Below are 20000 nucleotides of genomic sequence, written 5' to 3' on the forward strand. Positions count from 1 at the left end.
CCGACCAGAGCTGCGGTGCGGTCGCATGGACCGTCCGTTCGGTCTGATGGAGCCACGGCCCATCACATACCTTGTGAACCACATCTGGGTTCTCCATGCTCTTCTCCTTGTCTTGATCTCCCATTCTTGACCGGAGTTAGTTCTCAAACGATCAGAGTCGCCGGAACACAACACCACCACAATCGGCCTTTCTCTTGGCCGGAACTCTCTCTTTCTCTCTTTCTTTCTCTCTACGTTTTTCTCTGAGTATTTTACTCTGGAATTGGATAATGAAATCGACCAGAGAGCCCCCATATTTATAGAAAACGAGGGGGTAAGTCTTGCCCCACGAACAGGCACGACTTAGCTAGCGAATGGGCACCATCGGCCAAGAGTTGCCCCCTTTCGGCCACTTGCATCCCTTCGCCCTTTCTGATTGGGTTTGGGGTCGGCCACAAGCCCAACCCACGCCCCAGGCCTCCTGGACACAGCCCACAGCCTTGCCCAAGGACCCAACAGCCCATGGCCTCATGGCCGGACCTCCCAGCCCGCCACTGACCCAGACCCGGACCATCGGCCTAAAGCCCGGACAGTCCGTCTAGCTGAGATGAGCTGACACTCAGCTGCCTCAGCTGAGTGAGCTTGTAGTCCAGCTAGTGGAGCTGACTTAGTAGGGACTGAGCTGGAGTGAACTGAACCTAGCTTCCTTGAGCTGGCCGAGCTACTCGTCCACTTCGTCCTAGCTACCGTCTTACTCGTCCTAGCTGACACTTAGCTCGTATAAGGTTAAGTCTAAGTTTCCTTATATCCTTAACCTTCTTTCTCGACCATGGAACGCTTGCCTTGATGTCTCAAGACTGGCTTGTACGTTTCCTCGAACCATGGCCGTCCCAACAATCCTATTCAGGATTGGGGGCGTGACAAGTCTCCCCCCCTTGGGATGGATTCGTCCTCGAATCCGAATCGAATGCTTCCTCGGAAACAAACTGGTCCAACCACTCTGGGTACTCTGCTTTCATTCTAGCTTCGGTCTCCCAAGTGATTATATCCTGACCATTACAGTCCCAGACGACCTTGACCATCTGGACCGTCTTCTTCCTTGTTGCGTTTTCCATCCTATCTATGATTCGAACTGGCCTCGTTTCCAAGGTTAGGTTCTTACCAAGATCGTCTGGAATGGCAGGAAGAGCGATGTCTTGGTCCGTCAAACATTTCCGAAGTTGGGAGACGTGGAACACATTATGAAATGCGTCCATCTTGGCCGGTAAGTCCAACTTGTAGGCCACCATCCCAACTCTTTCAATGACCTTGAACGGCCCCAAGTATCTCGGGTCTAACTTCCGTCTCCCGGAAATTCGGACTCGTCCTTTGAAGGTAATCATTTTGAGATACACCAAGTCACCTACTTGAAACTCGAGATCTTTCCTTCTTCGATCTGCATAGTTCTTTTGGCGATCTTGTGCCTGTCTCATCTTGTCCCTCAAGAACTTGATCTTTTCGGTTGTCTCTTCGACAATCTCCGGACCAATCATGCTGCGTTCCCCAACTTGGGTCCAGCATAAGGGTGTCCTGCATGGACGCCCATACAGAGCTTCGTATGGCGACATGCCAATACTACTATGGAAACTATTGTTGTAAGCAAATTCTACCAGAGGTAGATGTTTCTCCCAGGAATCACCCCAGTCTAGAACACATGCTCGCAACATATCTTCCAATGTCTGGATCGTACGTTCAGACTGTCCATCCGTCTGTGGGTGATAGGCTGTACTCATGTTCACCCTTGTTCCTAAGGCCTTTTGGAAAGCCTTCCAGAAGTAAGATGTGAACCTTGAATCCCTATCCGAGACTATGCTTGCCGGCACACCATGTAGTCGGACGATCTCATCAATGTACTTACGTACAATCTGATCTACCCCATCCGACTTCTTGATAGCCAGGAAGTGTGCTGATTTGGTTAGTCGATCTACCACAACCCAAACCGCATCCTTCTTATTCCTCGTGGTAGGGAACCCGGTCACAAAGTCCATTGTGATGTGATCCCATTTCCATTCCGGAATAGGCAAGCTTTGTAATAACCCACTAGGCACCTGATGTTCTGCTTTGATGAGTTGGCAAGTGGAACACTTGGCCACCCATTCCGCTACATCTGCCTTCATACGGATCCAATGATAGAATTTCTTAAGGTTCTGGTACATCTTAGTCGCACCAGGATGAACCGAGAATCTGGACTTATGAGCCTCCCTCATAATCTCTTCCTTTAGACTCCTATCATTAGGAACACTGATCCGACCGTTTACTAGGATGGTACCATCCCTTGCGATCTGGTACTCCGTCCTATCATTCTGAGCAACCTTATTCAGGTTCTCGTCCTGACCTTGAGCCAACCGGATTCGAGTAAGCAGGTCGGCTTGGTTAACCGCCTCCAACCCCAAAGCTTCGGTTGTCGTAGTCAGCACATTCAGCCGCAGAGCACGGACCATACCGTCCAGGTCGTCCGCCTCCCGTTCGGCCGATACATCAGCCCTCTTCCGGCTCAAAGCGTCTGCTACCAGATTAGCCTTTCCCGGATAGTAGGTGATGTCCAAATCGTAGTCAGCTACGAATTCCATCCACCTCCTCTGCCTTAAGTTTAACTCAGGCTGGGTGAATATATACTTAAGACTCTTATGGTCCGTAAGTATCTGAACTTTGGCGCCATACAAGTATGATCGCCAAATCTTTAAGGCGAATACTACCGCAGCCATTTCGAGATCATGGGTGGGGTAGTTTCCCTCATGTTTCCTCAACTGCCTGGACGCATAGGCAATGACTTTCCCATGCTGGGTCAATACGCAACCTAGTCCAGTGATGGACGCGTCCGTATAGACCACATATGGTTGATCGGCCTCCGGAAGCACTAGGACGGGTGCGCTAGTCAGCATGTTCTTAAGTGCGGAGAAACATTCCTCACACTCTTCAGCCCATGTGAACTTAACGTCCTTCCCAGTCAACCGCGTCATAGGCTGAGCCAAGCTTGCGAATCCTTTCACAAACTTTCTATAGTAACCTGCCAGCCCTAAGAAGCTTCTGACTTCCGTAGCACTGCGTGGTCGGGGCCAATCCTTGATTGCCCTGATCTTCTCTGGATCCACCGAGATGCCCTGATCGGAAACAATATGGCCGAGGAACCCAATACTCTTCTGCCAAAAGCTACATTTACTGAGTTTAGCATAGAGTTTGTGTTCTCGTAATCGTTCCAGCACGGCTCTCAAGTGTTTCCTATGAGATTCCTCATCCTTGGAATAAATTAGGATATCATCAATGAAGATGATCACGAATTCATCCAAGAAATCTCGGAACACGCTGTTCATCATTTTCATGAAAGCGGCAGGTGCATTGGTCAGACCGAACGGCATCACTACGAACTCGTAATGACCGTACCTGGTCCTAAATGCCGTCTTCCTAATATCATTTGGCTCTATAGGGATCTGATGATACCCTAAAGCCAAATCAATCTTGGAAAACCACTTGGCTCCTTTGAGTTGATCCAACAGTTCGTCTATCCTGGGCAACGGGTACTTGTTCTTCACAGTGACCCTGTTCAACCCTCGATAGTCGATGCACAGACGCATGCTACCATCCTTCTTTCTCACGAAGAGGACTGGTGCACCCCAAGGGGAGCTACTTGGCCGTATGAACCCCTTGTTAAGCAATTCTTCCAATTGCTTCTTTAGCTCGGCCATCTCGGCCGGAGCCATCCGGTACGGACTCTTGGACAGCGGAGCTGTCCCTGGCTCTAGTTCAATCGTAAATGGATCCGACCTATCAGGAGGGACACCCTGAGGTACCTGGAACACATCTGGGAACTTCGACACCAACGAATCCTCTGAAAGGTCTTTCAGACAGACAGAACTGCCCGGCTCTGTAGTTGTAATTGTAGCCAAAAAGGACTGACAACCCTGTTCCAACATCCGAATCGCTCGAACTGCTGAAACCACTACTTTCTCTTGAGCCGGACACAGACATTGGTACTGGATCGGTCGAAGCCCAGTCTCCAATTGCACACGACCTCTATGGCAATCGAGAGTGGCCCGATACTTTCCCAACCAGTCCATACCTAGGATCACTTCGTGATTCTTTAGGTTGACACAGACCAAATCCACAGGGAATACCTTTCCCTGTATTGACACTGGGATATTTGACATGAGACCTAGTGAGTTCATGGCTTGCCCTCCGGCCGCCCTCACTATCCCAAAATTATCTCCAGCGTCCAGACAGAACAGACCCTTTCCGACCAGTCCCGGACTCACAAAACTATGTGTAGCCCCTGTGTCGAAAAGTACGTGGGTTTCCACACCACCAATCATGAGGGTTCCTAACAGAGACCCTCATCAGAATCCCCTAGACATTCTAGGTTCCATACCAAGCATTTTCTACTTGAATGTAAAAAGAAAAATTTAGGAATTACCAGAGATCGAATCAAACGATCCAGAAGCGCCGTCGTCCCGGAACAGCTCATACACCCTTGGTGTTGTGGTCGGCCTACTCTGGGTCGACTTGCCTGTGTCTCCACGGCCCTTCCCTTGTCCTCCTTGTAGCTTAGGACAATCCGACTTGTAGTGTCCAGTCTTGCCACATAGGAAGCAAGTCACGGAGCCGCTGCCACTGGACTGGTCGGAGAATCGGTTTGGTCGAGTGCAGTTTTGGATCGTGTGATCCATGCTGCCACATCGCACACAAGCCCCCATGGCCTTCCAGCACTCACCGGGATGATTCTTTCCACACTTGGGACATGTAGGTCGGCCACCAGAGGTCTTACCTCCGTCCACCTGGTCCCACTTCCTCTTTTTATCATTTGTTTTGCCCGACGGGCCAGACTGTGACTTAGCCTTAAGCTTAGCTTCTTCAGCCAAGTTAGACTCTAGCAAAGCCACCCGTTCCACCAGTTCTCCGACGGTGTTGAAAGTGCGGATCGAGCAATGGGTCTTCAGTTCGGGCCTTAGGCCTCGGATGAACCTACGGACCTGGACTGCCTCGTCCTCCAGCTCTCTTCCAACAAACCGTCTGAGCCGGTTGAACTCTTCTTCGTACTCCCGTACGGTCCTGCGGCCTTGGGCCAAATCTAGAAACTGAGCTTCCAGACGATCCCAAGCCTCAGCAGGGAAGTATTTGCGGTTGAATTCAACTTCAAAGTCCGCAAAACTTTCCAGACTCCCATTGGTGCGCTTGTCCACTGCAAGCCACCAGTTATGCGCGTCCCCTTCCAGGAAGTGAACCGCAATGTCGCGTCTGTAATCCACTGGACAGCGAGTTGATTGAAAGTTTCGGACCAACCTACTCCTCCACTCGTCTGCCACAATAGGGTCGGTGCTACCGGAGAAATGCTTCGTACCCAACCTGGATAAATGTTGAAGCAGACTCAGATAGTCCACCTTCTTTCCAGACTTTTCCGGTGGATCGATCTCGATCACCTCAACCGTTTCCACAACTGGACCATTGGTGTTGGGGGTGGTCGTAGCCACAGGCGTAGCCTGGCCAACCGAGGAGTTCACTAGTGGCGTGAACAGTTGCGCCATAGCCGCAACCTGAGTCCCCATTACCTTCATGGCCTCTAACAAGTCCTCTTTGGACAGTGTTGCGGGCACATTAGCCGTTCCATCGGCCACTCTCTCATGCTGGTCACCATCACGGTTAGCGTTCGAGGATTCCACTTCCTCATCACTCTCCCGATGTTCCTGACCATCCTGTTGCGTCCCCGTAAGATTAGCCTGATCAGTTGGCAACACGTCTCTAGTGTCAGCTGCGGCCGGATCGGTTTGCAATCCGGATAGATTGGTCCCGTCCATGGCCACTTGACTAGACTGACCGGCTGTTTTCTTACTCTTTCGGGACTTTCCCGATTTGCTTTTTCCAGCCTAAGGATTCAGACAATGTTAGTACGAAACACACTAACATAAACAAAACAAAACAATCCCTAGACTAAGCAATCAAACCTCACCGTGAGACCTAATCAGCTGGCTGCGTGTGTGTGTGTGGACTGCCTAACCCAACTATCCTAGAATCAAGCATGCTCTGATACCAACTTGTAAGACCCGAACCCTGGCCTCTCGACCTGATGGAGTCCGCAGGCTTACTTATTAATTTCTCTGCTTGTTTGATCCATTTTTAAGTCTATTAGTTACTAAGTCATATTCGAATATGAGGTTCATAAACAAAGGAACAGATTGCACAGCGGAATAACAATGTATAAACTTTGTATTACTTAGAAACATGAGATTCAATACACAACTTCTTAACAGTCTCATAGACAATCACTAGTTCATCCCTAGCATCATCTAACCACACGTTACACAGCCTCTCACTGACCGAGCCTTCACGGCTCCTTGGCTTGACCAGAACCATCCTTAGTTCCTGAAACCACAACCAGATAAGCATTAATCATAACCGAGAATAGAACGGATTGATTCTACAATGCTTGGCTTGGTTCCTAGAACTTAGATAAACCTCAGTCAACATAATCATAAAACGTATGAACCTACCTACCGTATCCTAAGTCATTCAACCAACCACCCCTTGACTTAGAATCAGATAGATAGTCCAGAATAGATAACAGAACACACGAACAGATCCGGATCGTCCCCAAAGACCAATCCGTCTATCCGGATAGAATCTAGGTGCGACCGGCCAATGGAGTCCGGCTCAATGGCCCAACGGACTCCCTTACCTGATCCGGCCTTAGGCCTGGATCCAATCGGCCTAGTAAGCCTCAAGCCTAATCCGGAAGGCTTAGCAACCGGTCAGACCTTGCGACTCTACCTTGGCTTAGACAAACCGTGACCTTGTCTTAACTAGACAAGCCATAGGCTGATCCATAAGGATCGGTCCTAGCCTGTCCCGAAAGACACCGTTTGGAACATGCACCCTTTGGCCAATCGTGCCTCCTGGTTCTCGTACCTTTTGATGTTCGCAACCTTTGGTAACTCGTACCTTTTGGTCCCTGACACCCTTTGGCAACTCACAACCTTTAAACACTCATGACTCTTGACAACTCGTGCCCTTTGGGTCATTCCCAACCGTTCGTCCTAACCGCCCAGTCTTGGTGCGATCGGATCATCCGTCTAACCGACCCGTGTCAAGGCTAGCTGTAGAAACCCGTTAAAAAAAAAAAAAAAAAAAAAAAAAGAGAGAGAGAATGGTCGAGTATCTTTGTGGTTGAGTCGCGGGCAATACAGATCGATCGGGAAATTTGAAGTACGAGAAGGTCGAAGAATGGATCGTGAGTGAAGCATGAGTTGAGATAAGCTGCTCTACCATTGTTAGAAATGTCTTAGATTGATCATACGGCAGTTTTGGAAGAATTACATTTTTGAAGCACGACGGTTTAGAAGCTCGACGTTTTGGAAGATTGACGTTTCTTCATCGCGAAGTTTTCTCGGAATATCTTCGTATCAGTAAAATATTATTCTGAAGACATTATAAGTCGGAAGCAGGACGGGAATTAAGCAGGACGGGAAGCAAGCACGACGGGAAGCAAGCACGATGGGATTGAAGCACGACAGGAAAACCCGAAGTTGGGCGAAAACCCTAATTTCGGTATTACGAAATTCTTTGAGGAAGCCGGAGGCTCGGGAAATATTTTTAAAGGATATCAGACATCATCTGTAGTTTATTAAAAATATTCAGAGAATCAGAATGGGAGCAGAAAAATATTTGGGATTGATCGCGGGTCAGAAATTCACAAGAAGGGTCGAAATCGCGCAAAGGAACCGAGAAGCTCGAGGTGGCTTGATCTAAGGGATATGAACGTGGTGGCAACTGTCTAACCAGCTGAGTGTCAAGAGAAGCTCGAGGTGTCACCGTGCATGGAAGCTGCACATGCAGCTTGACACATAGAAGCACGAGGTGGAACGGCCAAGCACGAGGTGTCTCCGCGCATGCAACCGAAGCATGCTGATCGACATGTGTGAGGATGTGTGGCGCCTTGCATGAGCTCCAGTCATGCAGCCTGACATCTGGGAGGAGTGGTGGCGTCCTGCATGTATCCTGGACATGCAGCCAGCCATGTGGAGCACGAGGTGTCGCTGTGCATGCGTCCGGAGCCATGCGGAGCGACACACGGGCTGCCACCAACCTGAAGCTGATTGGCTGGTGTCTCCTATAAATACCCCACGACCCCAGCTCATTTCTTCACATCCAGACCTTTCAAAAGCAAGTTAAAACCTTGAGAGAAAAGTAGAAAAAGAAAGCAAGTGATTCCGAGCTATTTCGAGAGTTTTAGAGAGTTTTCGAGATCAGTTCTCTATTGATTTCGAGTCATCGCCTTGGGAAGGTTCTGTCCAACTGAAGGTCAATCAAGTGAAGATCAGATCAGATGGGAGTCAAGTCAACGTGGCTATAGAGAGAGAGAGAGAGAGAAAGGAAGTGATCGATTCTAGAGTATGGTCGATTCTGAAGACCGATACTCCACCGAGAAGGCCAGTTCCGTCCAATCGGCGATTCTCTACGATTGTGACGCGGAAGCTCTGTCCAATTCAATTCGTCCAAGCCAGTCATATTCTATGATGGTCTAGTGGAGGTGCTGCCCAGAGTTAGTTCAGAACCACGGGTTCAGATCAGTCGAAGTTCTGCTCGATACTCCGCGGGAAGTCCGAAGAACTGTCCAGAAGCTAGAGGAGGTTCTGTCCGAGTCCAGATCAGCCTGTCGAGGCCTGTCAACTTCTTCATGGTGAAGCCAAGGTTGTGTCCAAGACAAGATCAGTCCATTCCAGTCCAGTCAAGGCGTCCATTGGGTTTTGGCCAAGTCTTCTCCGATCAACCAGCTGCTTCTCGCCTAGAACACTGTGAGTTGGTTTGTTTGAATTCCACTTGGAATTTAGGGTAGATCGAGTCTGCATATAGATTAGAATGATCACGTTATTGAATGGTAGAGTCCTTAGGGTTATTTTATTTATGGAACCGGACTCAGTTTAGCAAGGGCTAAGCTGAGATGAATGGAATTAAGACTGAGTTAATAACCTGACTAGGACTAGGGCTAGGATGCATCATGTTTTCTATTATTGCGTGTTGATATTATTGAGTGCAGGTTCCCGTTATCTTTAAAGATAGTTTCTCAGTGGGAGGCTGGACTATCTGGGTAACGGTTTGATTGTGTTGTTTAGTATTCATATTATTGTTTAGTAGTTAGTACTAATTGTCTTAGGCCATATAGGCCGGACTACTGGTACTATTGGTTTGTGTTGTGGAGTCGTGTCTAGTTAGGATCTGGAACTTTATCTTTAGGTTAGGTTCTAGATTGAGTTTGTGTTGTGTGAGTGTGCCGACAGTATGTGCGTGACCCGCCCATACTAGGCTTGTGTAGGGGTGATTAGTGTTTCCTCGGCCTCGTACCCAGCGGGTTCAAGGAAACCCCTTATTCGCTGGATCGGGAAGACTCAGACGAACGGTGTCATGTACTATGGCTGAGTATTACACGACGGTGTAATGTGGCAGTGACCCGAAGGACTGTGGGCTGTCGCGCGGTGACCCGAATGACTGTGGGCCGCGGTCGGTTGAAAGTTCCTTCTTCTGGCCTTTGTGGTAGGGAGATAGGATATTGCCGATAGAGAGGAGGAACACGAAGTCACCAGGGCCCAGGTTAGAGTGTTGTGTTAGAGTGTCGTAGAGGGTTATGGAACCCTCGAGTTAGGGTAGCACCGATATACGGTGTTACAAGTTAGATCGAGTCGTAGTTACTCATAGTCTTATTAGTGTGATTGTGTTTGTGGTTGATTGATTTGCTTGCAGGTTCTGACATTAAGTCCTAAGTCTGGCTTAGGTACCGGATTAGGCTTGATGTGTATTTTGTTAGTGTAGGCCTGACGTTGGCCTATATGTGTTTGAGTGATTGCTTGTGAAGGGTGGTGGATATTAAAGCTATGCGGTATCATTGGTTGGCTGATCATGTTCTTGTTTGATTGTTGGTCGATCGGCCAATGGTATTTGTATAGTCTAAGTGTCTAACACTACATGAGTACTGAACTCAAGCGTATATATGGTTAACTAGGGATTGCTTGTTGACTTGTTTTAATGCAGGTTCCCGTTACTTGAAGCTAGATCATGGCAGGAGGCCAAGTCTAACTTAGTAACGGTTTGCTTAGCCTTAGCTTTTATTGCATGCTAGGGCTAGATTGATTGTTATTTTGGGTTGTCTGGGTAGAGTCTAGGTTGCGGGTAGAGGCCGCCAGCTCACTGAGTAACATTAGGTTACTCATCCAACTCCGTTGTCCTTTTTGCAGGTCGCTTTAGGTAAGGATGATCGGATAGCTTGGTGCTGGACGTTAGGACCGCCGGTGTAGATTTTCATGCCTTTTGTAAACGGTATTGTGGATTTGTGTTTAGTTGACTCGATTTGGCATTAGGCCGGGACCGGTCTCGAATTATATCAATGTATGGATATTTCTCGAATCAATAAAGTAATTGTTTTATATGCGCTTCATGAGTACTCTGATATTTGACTAGTCCGGTCTAACACAACGTTAGGTCGAGGTACGGGTTGAAAAGCCTTAGGCCTTGATCTAACGGGAAACGCTAACTCTAGGTACGGGTTGCAAAGCCTTATGCCTTGACGCAGCGGGACGAGTTAGTGGATGAACTGGTCTAGGTCGTGGAGTAAAAGTTTGTGACTCTGACCGGATCATCCCTAACCCGTCACGTAGCGCTTCCGGACCATGGTGTTGGGTTGGACGGTCAGTCATGTTCTTGTTTGATTGTTGGCTGGCCGGTTGGCTCATTCATCTCTAACCCTGGGTGATGGACGGTCGATCGGTCATGTTCTTGTTTGATTGTTGGCCGGTTGATCGACCATATGTCTAGGACGGTTCGGGGGTGTTACACTAGCGGTCTGGTTATGTTCGGCCAAAGCCTAGGGACGTGTCCCTTGGACTCAACCAACACAACCTTTCGTGTTTAACCAGAGAGAAGAGAAGAGAAACGAATTGAAATAGATAAGGAGAGCCGGATGGGACTTAGGAACCGACCAGAGCCGCGGTGCGGTCGCATGGACCGTCCGTTCGGTCTGATGGAGCCACGGCCCATCACATACCTTGTGAACCACATCTGGGTTCTCCATGCTCTTCTCCTTGTCTTGATCTCCCATTCTTGACCGGAGTTAGTTCTCAAACGATCAGAGTCGCCGGAACACAACACCACCACAATCGGCCTTTCTCTTGGCCGGAACTCTCTCTTTCTCTCTTTCTTTCTCTCTACGTTTTTCTCTGAGTATTTTACTCTGGAATTGGATAATGAAATCGACCAGAGAGCCCCCATATTTATAGAAAACGAGGGGGTAAGTCTTGCCCCACGAACAGGCACGACTTGCTAGCGAATGGGCACCATCGGCCAAGAGTTGCCCCCTTTCGGCCACTTGCATCCCTTCGCCCTTTCTGATTGGGTTTGGGGTCGGCCACAAGCCCAACCCACGCCCCAGGCCTCCTGGACACAGCCCACAGCCTTGCCCAAGGACCCAACAGCCCATGGCCTCATGGCCGGACCTCCCAGCCCGCCACTGACCCAGACCCGGACCATCGGCCTAAAGCCCGGACAGTCCGTCTAGCTGAGATGAGCTGACACTCAGCTGCCTCAGCTGAGTGAGCTAGTAGTCCAGCTAGTGGAGCTGACTTAGTAGGGACTGAGCTGGAGTGAACTGAACCTAGCTTCCTTGAGCTGGCCGAGCTACTCGTCCACTTCGTCCTAGCTACCGTCTTACTCGTCCTAGCTGACACTTAGCTCGTATAAGGTTAAGTCTAAGTTTCCTTATATCCTTAACCTTCTTTCTCGACCATGGAACGCTTGCCTTGATGTCTCAAGACTGGCTTGTACGTTTCCTCGAACCATGGCCGTCCCAACAATCCTATTCAGGATTGGGGGCGTGACAGTTGGGTGCGCGAGCACAGAGCCTACAAACACTAGCTATCCAATCACCACTCATACGCCGAATGTTCATTGCCCCGCTAACATCAATCTTTCCAACCACTCTTGAGATGTAATCAAAAAAGCAACTGGAAGACGGATGAAACCAGGCCAAGACCATGCAAGCGCGAAAATTTGAAGTTAGGGGCAAAACGGTCCACCGGAAAATTCGCCGGAAAAGTTCCCGGAAAATTCACCGGGGACAATCCGGCCATCGACCTCAACCCAGCCCTCGATAGTGTTGGACCGAACAGTCCAACACTACGTACCCGAACCGTTCGGGTACTGGGGGGTAGGAGGCTCAAGAGAGTGCCTACCCCTTATATATACAAAACGCTTTTTTTCAGTCTGTCACCAGTAGACATTGGTTGTGTTCCGGGGAGTATTTTTAATGTAAAAAAAAAATACTTCGAATTTGAATCTGATTTTTTGCATGCTTCATAAGGATGGTTAAAGCTATTTTCTGGTAAATTTTCATAAATTTCTTTTGCTTCTAACCATGTCTTTTGCATGCTACAAAGGTCGGAGTTTCGTGGTCTAAACGGATGTCTACAGCAACTTTTGATCAACACTTGACATCCTAAACTCTTTGTTGACATATTTTTGATGTTTCCTTTCAGAAAACTTTCTTCAAAAATATTAATTTTTGCATTTCTGGCTTCTCGGGTGATTTTGGCTGTCCGTGGGTGATTTTGGCCCACGTGGGCTGTCTGTTCAGTACACACGGACGTCCGTGTGTGTCCGTCAGCACACACAGGACGTCCGTGGCCGTCCGTCAGCACACACAGGACGTCCGGCTGTCCATCAGTACACATATCAGCACGCTCCGTGGACTGTTCGGGTGATTTTGGCCCACGTGGGCTGTCTGTTCAGTACACACAGGACGTCCGTCAGCACACGCAGGACGTCCGTGGCTGTCCGTGTGTGTCCGTGTGTCCGTCAGTGCACACAGGACGTCCGTCAGCACACACAGGACGTCCGTCAGCACACGCAGGACGTCCGTGGCTGTCCGTGTGTGTCTGTGTGTCCGTCAGTGCACACAGGACGTCCGTCAGCACACACAGGACGTCCGTCAGCACACGCAGGACGTCCGTCAGCACACGCAGGACGTCCGTGGCTGTCCGTGTGTGTCCGTGTGTCCGTCAGTGCACACAGGACGTCCGTCAGCACACACAGGACGTCCGTCAGCACACGCAGGACGTCCGTCAGCACACGCAGGACGTCTGTGGCTGTCCGTGTGTGTCCGTGTGTCCGTCAGCACACGCAGGACGTCCGTCAGTACACACAGGACGTCCGTCAGCACACAAAGGACGTCCGTGGCCGTCCGTCAGCACACACAGGACGTCCGTCAGTACACAGAGGACGTCCGTGGCCGTCCGTCAGCACACACAGGGCGTCCGTCAGCACACGCAGGACGTCCGTGTGTGTCCGTGTGTCCATCAGTACACACAGGACGTCCGTCAGCACACACAGGACGTCCGTCAGTACACACAGGACGTCCGTCAGCACACACAGGACATCCGTGGTCGTCCGTCAGTACACATATCAGCATGCTGGCCCTTCCTGTGGACTGTTCGGGTGATTTTGGCCCACGTGGGCTGTCTGTTCAGTACACACAGGACGTCCGTCAGCACACGCAGGACGTCCGTGCCTGTCCGTTAGCACACACAGACTGTCCGTGGACTGATCCGTGTACTGAACTCATATCAGCATGCTGACCACACATATCAGCATGCTGGCCCTTCCCGTGGACTGTCCGTGTACTGATTTTGGACAACTGATGCACCATGTCAGTACACATATCAGCATGCTGGCCCTTCCCGTGGACTGATCCGTGTACTGATCCGTGTACTGATCCGTGTACTGAACTCATATCAGCATGCTGACCACACATATCAGCATGCTGGCCCTTCCCGTGGACTGTCCGTGTACTGATCCGTGTACTGATCCGTGTACTGAACTCATATCAGCATGCTGACCACACATATCAGCATGCTGGCCCTTCCCGTGGACTGATTCGTGTACTGATCCGTGTACTGATCCGTGTACTGAACTCATATCAGCATGCTGACCACACATATCAGCATGCTGGCCCTTCCCGTGGACTGTCCGTGTACTGATCCGTGTACTGATCCGTGTACTGAACTCATATCAGCATGCTGACCACACATATCAGCATGCTGGCCCTTCCCGTGGACTGTCCGTGTACTGATCCGTGGACTGATCCGTGTACTGAACTCATATCAGCATGCTGACCACACATATCAGCATGCTGGCCCTTCCCGTGGACTGTCCGTGTACTGATTTTGGACAACTGATGCACCATGTCAGTACACATATCAGCATGCTGGCCCTTCCCGTGGACTGATCCGTGTACTGATCCGTGTACTGAACTCATATCAGCATGCTGACCACACATATCAGCATGCTGGCCCTTCCCGTGGACTGTCCGTGTACTGATCCGTGTACTGATCCGTGTACTGAACTCATATCAGCATGCTGACCACATATATCAGCATGCTGGCCCTTCCCGTGGACTGATCCGTGTACTGATCCGTGTACTGAACTCATATCAGCATGCTGACCACACATATCAGCATGCTGGCCCTTCCCGTGGACTGTCCGTGTACTGATCCGTGTACTGAACTCATATCAGCATGCTGACCACACATATCAGCATGCTGGCCCTTCCCGTGGACTGTCCGTGTACTGATCCGTGGACTGATCCGTGTACTGAACTCATATCAGCATGCTGACCATACATATCAGCATGCTGGCGCTTCCCGTGGACTGTCCGTGTACTGATTTTGGACAACTGATGCACCATGTCAGTACACATATCAGCATGCTGGCCCTTCCCGTGGACTGATCCGTGTACTGATTTTGGACAACTGATGCACCATGTCAGTACACATATCAGCATGCTGGCCCTTCCCGTGGACTGATCCGTGTACTGATCTGGACATAAGCTCGAGTTTTGATGGACTGGACTGTCCAAGTCAGTCTGATTGGTCCAAGTAGTACTTATGCTGGCTCGACTTTCCATCATCCAACCAAGTGTTAACATTTTTCCTTGGTATGATCGAGGCCAAGCGTACTGATGGGATGAATTAACTCTTTTGTGTTGTAAAAGAAGGGTTTGAGACTGAATATTTCGTGTGTAATTGTTCTGTGTTATTAATCATCAATGGGGGTTCCTTATATAAGGATTACAAGATAGAGATAAATGGAAAGAGTACTTATCCTAATCCTACATGAAATAGGAAATCTACTAAATACATAAAAGGAAAGATTACATCTACTAGGAAAAAGGAAAGGGTTTCCTTTTCTCTCTAAGCTTGTGGCCGCCTCTCTCTCTCCTGAAGTCGGCTCTCTCTCTCTTCTCTTGGACGTGGTCTTGGCTTGGGCCAGACGTGGCCTGATGGGCCTTCTCTTCTTGTCTTGGTTAATGGCAATCCACACATGTTCATAACACTCCCCCTTGGATGCCATAACCATACAGGATTTGTAGTACGCTTAATGTTGCCTCATTAAAACCTTATCAGGAAAACCCAGTGGGACAAAACCAAGATGAAGGAAAAAGAGTACAACACGCACTACTCCCCCTGATGTGAACCTCGGTGTAGGTTCTACATACTACGCATCTTGATGCGTGATCTATCCTGTAGGTATAGAATGGGAGTAATCGGTCAGTTTCATTACTGAACCGTAATCAAGACCACTTCGACCTTTTATGGTCGTCTCTCATGTCTTTTGACATTGAGTGTCCCGTTTAAAGCATGTGTGCTAAGCAATGTGAACCACATTGTCCTTGGGGATCACTTGTTGGTCTTTATAAAACGTGTTTGCATCTGTCCATGGTCTAGACGTGTTTGTCTACTTTATCAAACTCATTTACTTAAGTCGGACAGACCAAGTACTTATGGACAGTTATCATTCGACCATGATTCAATCTAGTCGATCCATGTCCAGGTCATAGACCACGTCTATACATGTCTTCTACTTGTCTTATGAGTGTTCAAGATCAATGGTCATTGCTGTGGCTCTTAGGCCGAACACTCTCATGGATGTGGACATTAATTCCTTTGCCTTAGGTAATGCCATATGATGGCGTCTCATGACCTTAGTTGCTGTGGATCATATCACACACTAAGTATACATTATTAGGTCATGGACTTCAACGAGCTTATGGACTACAATACTTTGTATCCGGTTGATTAAATATTTCCTATCAATCCCATCAGAGTTTTATGGGAATAGATCATACGGCAGCAGACTGTTCTGCTATGCCGGATCCTTACTTAAGGGATCTGATTATTGGATCACAACCTGATGGTTGATCTTTCCTACTAGCTCGTGATCAAAGGATATGAGCCGGACGTCCTTGGTAGAAGGGGCCGGACGTTCTTAGACGGGCAGAGCCGGACGCTTATAGCCTGAGGTCTGGACGCCTTTGGCCAGAGAGCCGGATGCTCTTAGCTGGTGTGCTGGACGTTTTAGCCAGTCACCCACATAGATTTCATTCTATATTTACTAACCTCCTTTAGGTTTAGTATAAGCACAAGGAATTTCTTATAAAACCTCTTATGTATATGGACTGTTTATTGGATTGTCTTTATACAACTCCAAGATCAATGATCATGTGTGATCAATTCCTCTTACATACTATATGCAGCTGCTTTTGTTTCAGTCCATGAATCAGCTTAGGAACAAAGCTGTTCTCTCATTCTACATTATCTTATCCAGTGATCCATATGCTGCTTACCACATTAGTGTATCTATTTTCTTTCTTTATGACCAGACCTTTGTCAATTTCGAATTCTGTAGCAGCAATCACCACATAGGAGTTTATCTCCTTATAATCTGTTCCTTTGATCTCTGTGAGTACCTTGTGTAACAATCTATGATCTAATGCTGTTATTATGAAGACATGGGCACTTAAGGCCACGTGATCATGTGTCTTCTCTCACGGTTTCTTTATCTCACAAGATCCATTTATTTCACTGGTTTATCAGATGGCGTTTCTGTATATGTACATGGCCAATACGCTCATCTCTCTTTAGATACTTTGAACCTCCACGTTTTTCTTTCCATTCTTTATAATCTTTCATGATTCTATGATTGTATGATGAGTACTCATTCGTGGGTTCTCTGATCCTCGCTTATCTCTTTATGTTCAAGTGCTATTCTCTTATGCATCTTTTATATAGATGTTCATGTGTGTGTGTGTCGACACCTTCATGTGGTTCCATTATGTTCCCGACATGATCTGATCACTTTGAGATTTCATTATCCAGGACCTTTGTTACCTAGTAGCTTGGCGTCCCAAGACTACATAGTTTGGTACCTTAGATGTGTAGCTGCGCAGCCTTTTCTCTCAATGTCTGGTATGGTTTCTTTTATCATGACCTCGGATCTGTCTATGCACCTTTCTCTTTTCTTTCTATCCGAGGTTCCTTTTATCTTTATGGAACACTTGGTCTATCTTGTATAGACTCTATAGAAACTTGATTATGTCTCTTCTAGGACGTTTCATTTGGTGCTAAGCTGGTTATTACTTAATCATTCTTTTCGGGTCAGTGTCTGGCATCTCGATTAGCTTCTCAACTGGCTATCTTTATATTATCTTTCTTTGGACGTCTTATATCATAATGTATAGTCCGAGGATCTTGCCAAGACAATGATGGTTAAAACCATTCTTATCATTCCTTTACTCTTTCTTTATCCAGCTTATAATCTTTCTCCTTTAATGTTTGGATAGTCGGATGCTTTTGGTCATGCAATCCGTACCTGGCCACTAATTTAATCACCCATGTTTTGGCTCAAGCTTTCTTTGAATTCGTGGGAGAAAGTAATACTCCTATCCAACATATATTCCCAATCCTCTTTTGAGGTTCCATCTTAGACGGCACACATATGTATGTGGTGGTTTATTTCAAAATCTCTTAAGATGGTTTGTCTGGTTTTAATGACCCGTATTCATTCTTTAGATGGGAATATCTATGCTCACTTATATGGCCTGATACATATTATCATTCTGTACATGTATATTCATAATGTCCCCAAGCATATAGGTAATGGCCGAACCTTTTATAGGTAATGGCCTTACATGGCCGATCACTTATAAGTGATGGCCTCTTTGGTCGGTCATGGACTTTGCGGCCAGGCCGTTGTCTCTTATGGTCTCTTCGGCCTCTTTGGCCGAGTCATGGACTGTGTGCGGCCAAGGCTGCACTATGCAGACAAGTCACGGCCAAGTCATGGCCAAGTCGTGGCCAAGCTGTTCATAGGTGATAGCCTATTTGGTTTGGCCGTTTGTATCATGGCCTTTCTTTGGCCGGGTAATAGCCCTTTATGGCCGAGTAATGGCCGAGCCATATAACATGGTCTTTAGACCATAGTACACGAACTTGTAGTATTGATCATGGGTTTATCCTCTCTCCCCCTCATGACCATACTATAAGGTCGTGGTGCTTTGGGATAATTAAGCCTAATGAGTTTCCCTATGTGTACATGTTTCACAACGTGAGATCTTTACGGGATAACTCTGTGCCTTTTCAATTTCTTTGTATCAAGTTTAAACTTTAGGATGGCTAATCCTATCATGCCATATAGTGTAATTTCGTGGGCTATCTCAATATGGTCATCACATCTCTTGCCTTTCTTCATACTGATCTTGTAGCATAGTTTAAATCAGTAGAGATCATTGGTATAGTCTCGACCACTTTCTTTCAAGGTCTTAGGCGATTTTTCTTTCAAAATCTGAAGGAACTTGTTTCCTTCTAGTTTGTCCATTGTTTCTTATTTTGGAAACCATTCATTATAACTTCAATGGACCACGTTTTCTTTGGGTGTATATAATGCCTTATAGGCAAATGCCTTAGCCATGGTTTCTTTACTATGCTTGCTATACCATTCATGGTTTTATGCCCTTTAGGCAACACTTTAAAAAAACATCCATATGTTTAAGTAAGATCAGGCAAGGTTTAATAAACTTAAAACCAATTCCTTTGTATATAAAAAAATCGTGAATGATCCTTAGGTTAAAACACAATTGCAATCATAAAGCAATAAGACTAGTCGTATCGAAAAATTTGGTCTCTGCCCGAAGCAGACATGTGATCAGGTCAGTATAAGTGGTGAAGCCTTAAACAAGACTAAAATTTTCGGCCACAAAGTCTCAGCATCGAGACTGTCTTAAACAAGACTGAGTTGTACTCATCCATGACTTTGTAATTCAAGAATCTTAGATTCTTCTAGTCAGTTCTAGTCTTTGGAAGCAACACCGTTTTCTGGTGGTAATTTCTATGCTGTAAAGCATCCCCAAAGTCTTGTGGATTTTCCATAGTGATGTACTGATCTTTTAGACCTTCAATGAGATGATGGAATATAATGCTTATAGCCCTGTACCAATTCATTCTCATTGTTGTCCTTGGTGATTGTATCACCAAGTCCCTTTTCGATATCTGAGTCACATTGTCATTTAATATTTAAGTTCACAATGTTGTCATGTAGCCGCATGATATTTAACAAGCTCGGCCACAAACAAGTCCTTACGCATCTATGAAAACAATCGATCATGGTGTGAGTCAGGTCACACGGCCATGTTAGTGTGATACAACAATCCTAGAGATTGGTTCATGATACAATCCGGTTTATATATCAATCCGGATATAAGGCCATACTGCTTTGCAATGTAATGCCTTAGACTTTCACGATTATTATGTGATACAACGATCTTAAGGATCGGATCATGATGCAGTCCGGGTCATGTGACTATCCGGATGATAGGCCACACGGCCTCTTAGATATGTATTAAGCCACACGGCTTTCAATCTATCAAGGGCACAAGGCCACGTGTGTGTGCAATGCATTAGACCTTATGGTCGTCCAATATGATTCATGACAAAACACAATGCCACACAATACATATCAAGTTTACCAATTTCAAGGTTGGTAATGTTTCAACTAGATTTTAGAATCAATCAATCTAGCAACCTAACTCTCAGAAATCATTTTTAAACTTTCAATCTTTTAAGACTTTTATTAGATTTAAGATTTCAAAACCTTTTAGGAAATCAAAACGAGATTTAGGA

This window comes from Brassica napus, unplaced genomic scaffold (genome assembly GCF_020379485.1).
Source record: "Brassica napus cultivar Da-Ae unplaced genomic scaffold, Da-Ae ScsIHWf_1091;HRSCAF=1555, whole genome shotgun sequence".
Classification (NCBI taxonomy): Eukaryota; Viridiplantae; Streptophyta; class Magnoliopsida; order Brassicales; family Brassicaceae; genus Brassica; species Brassica napus.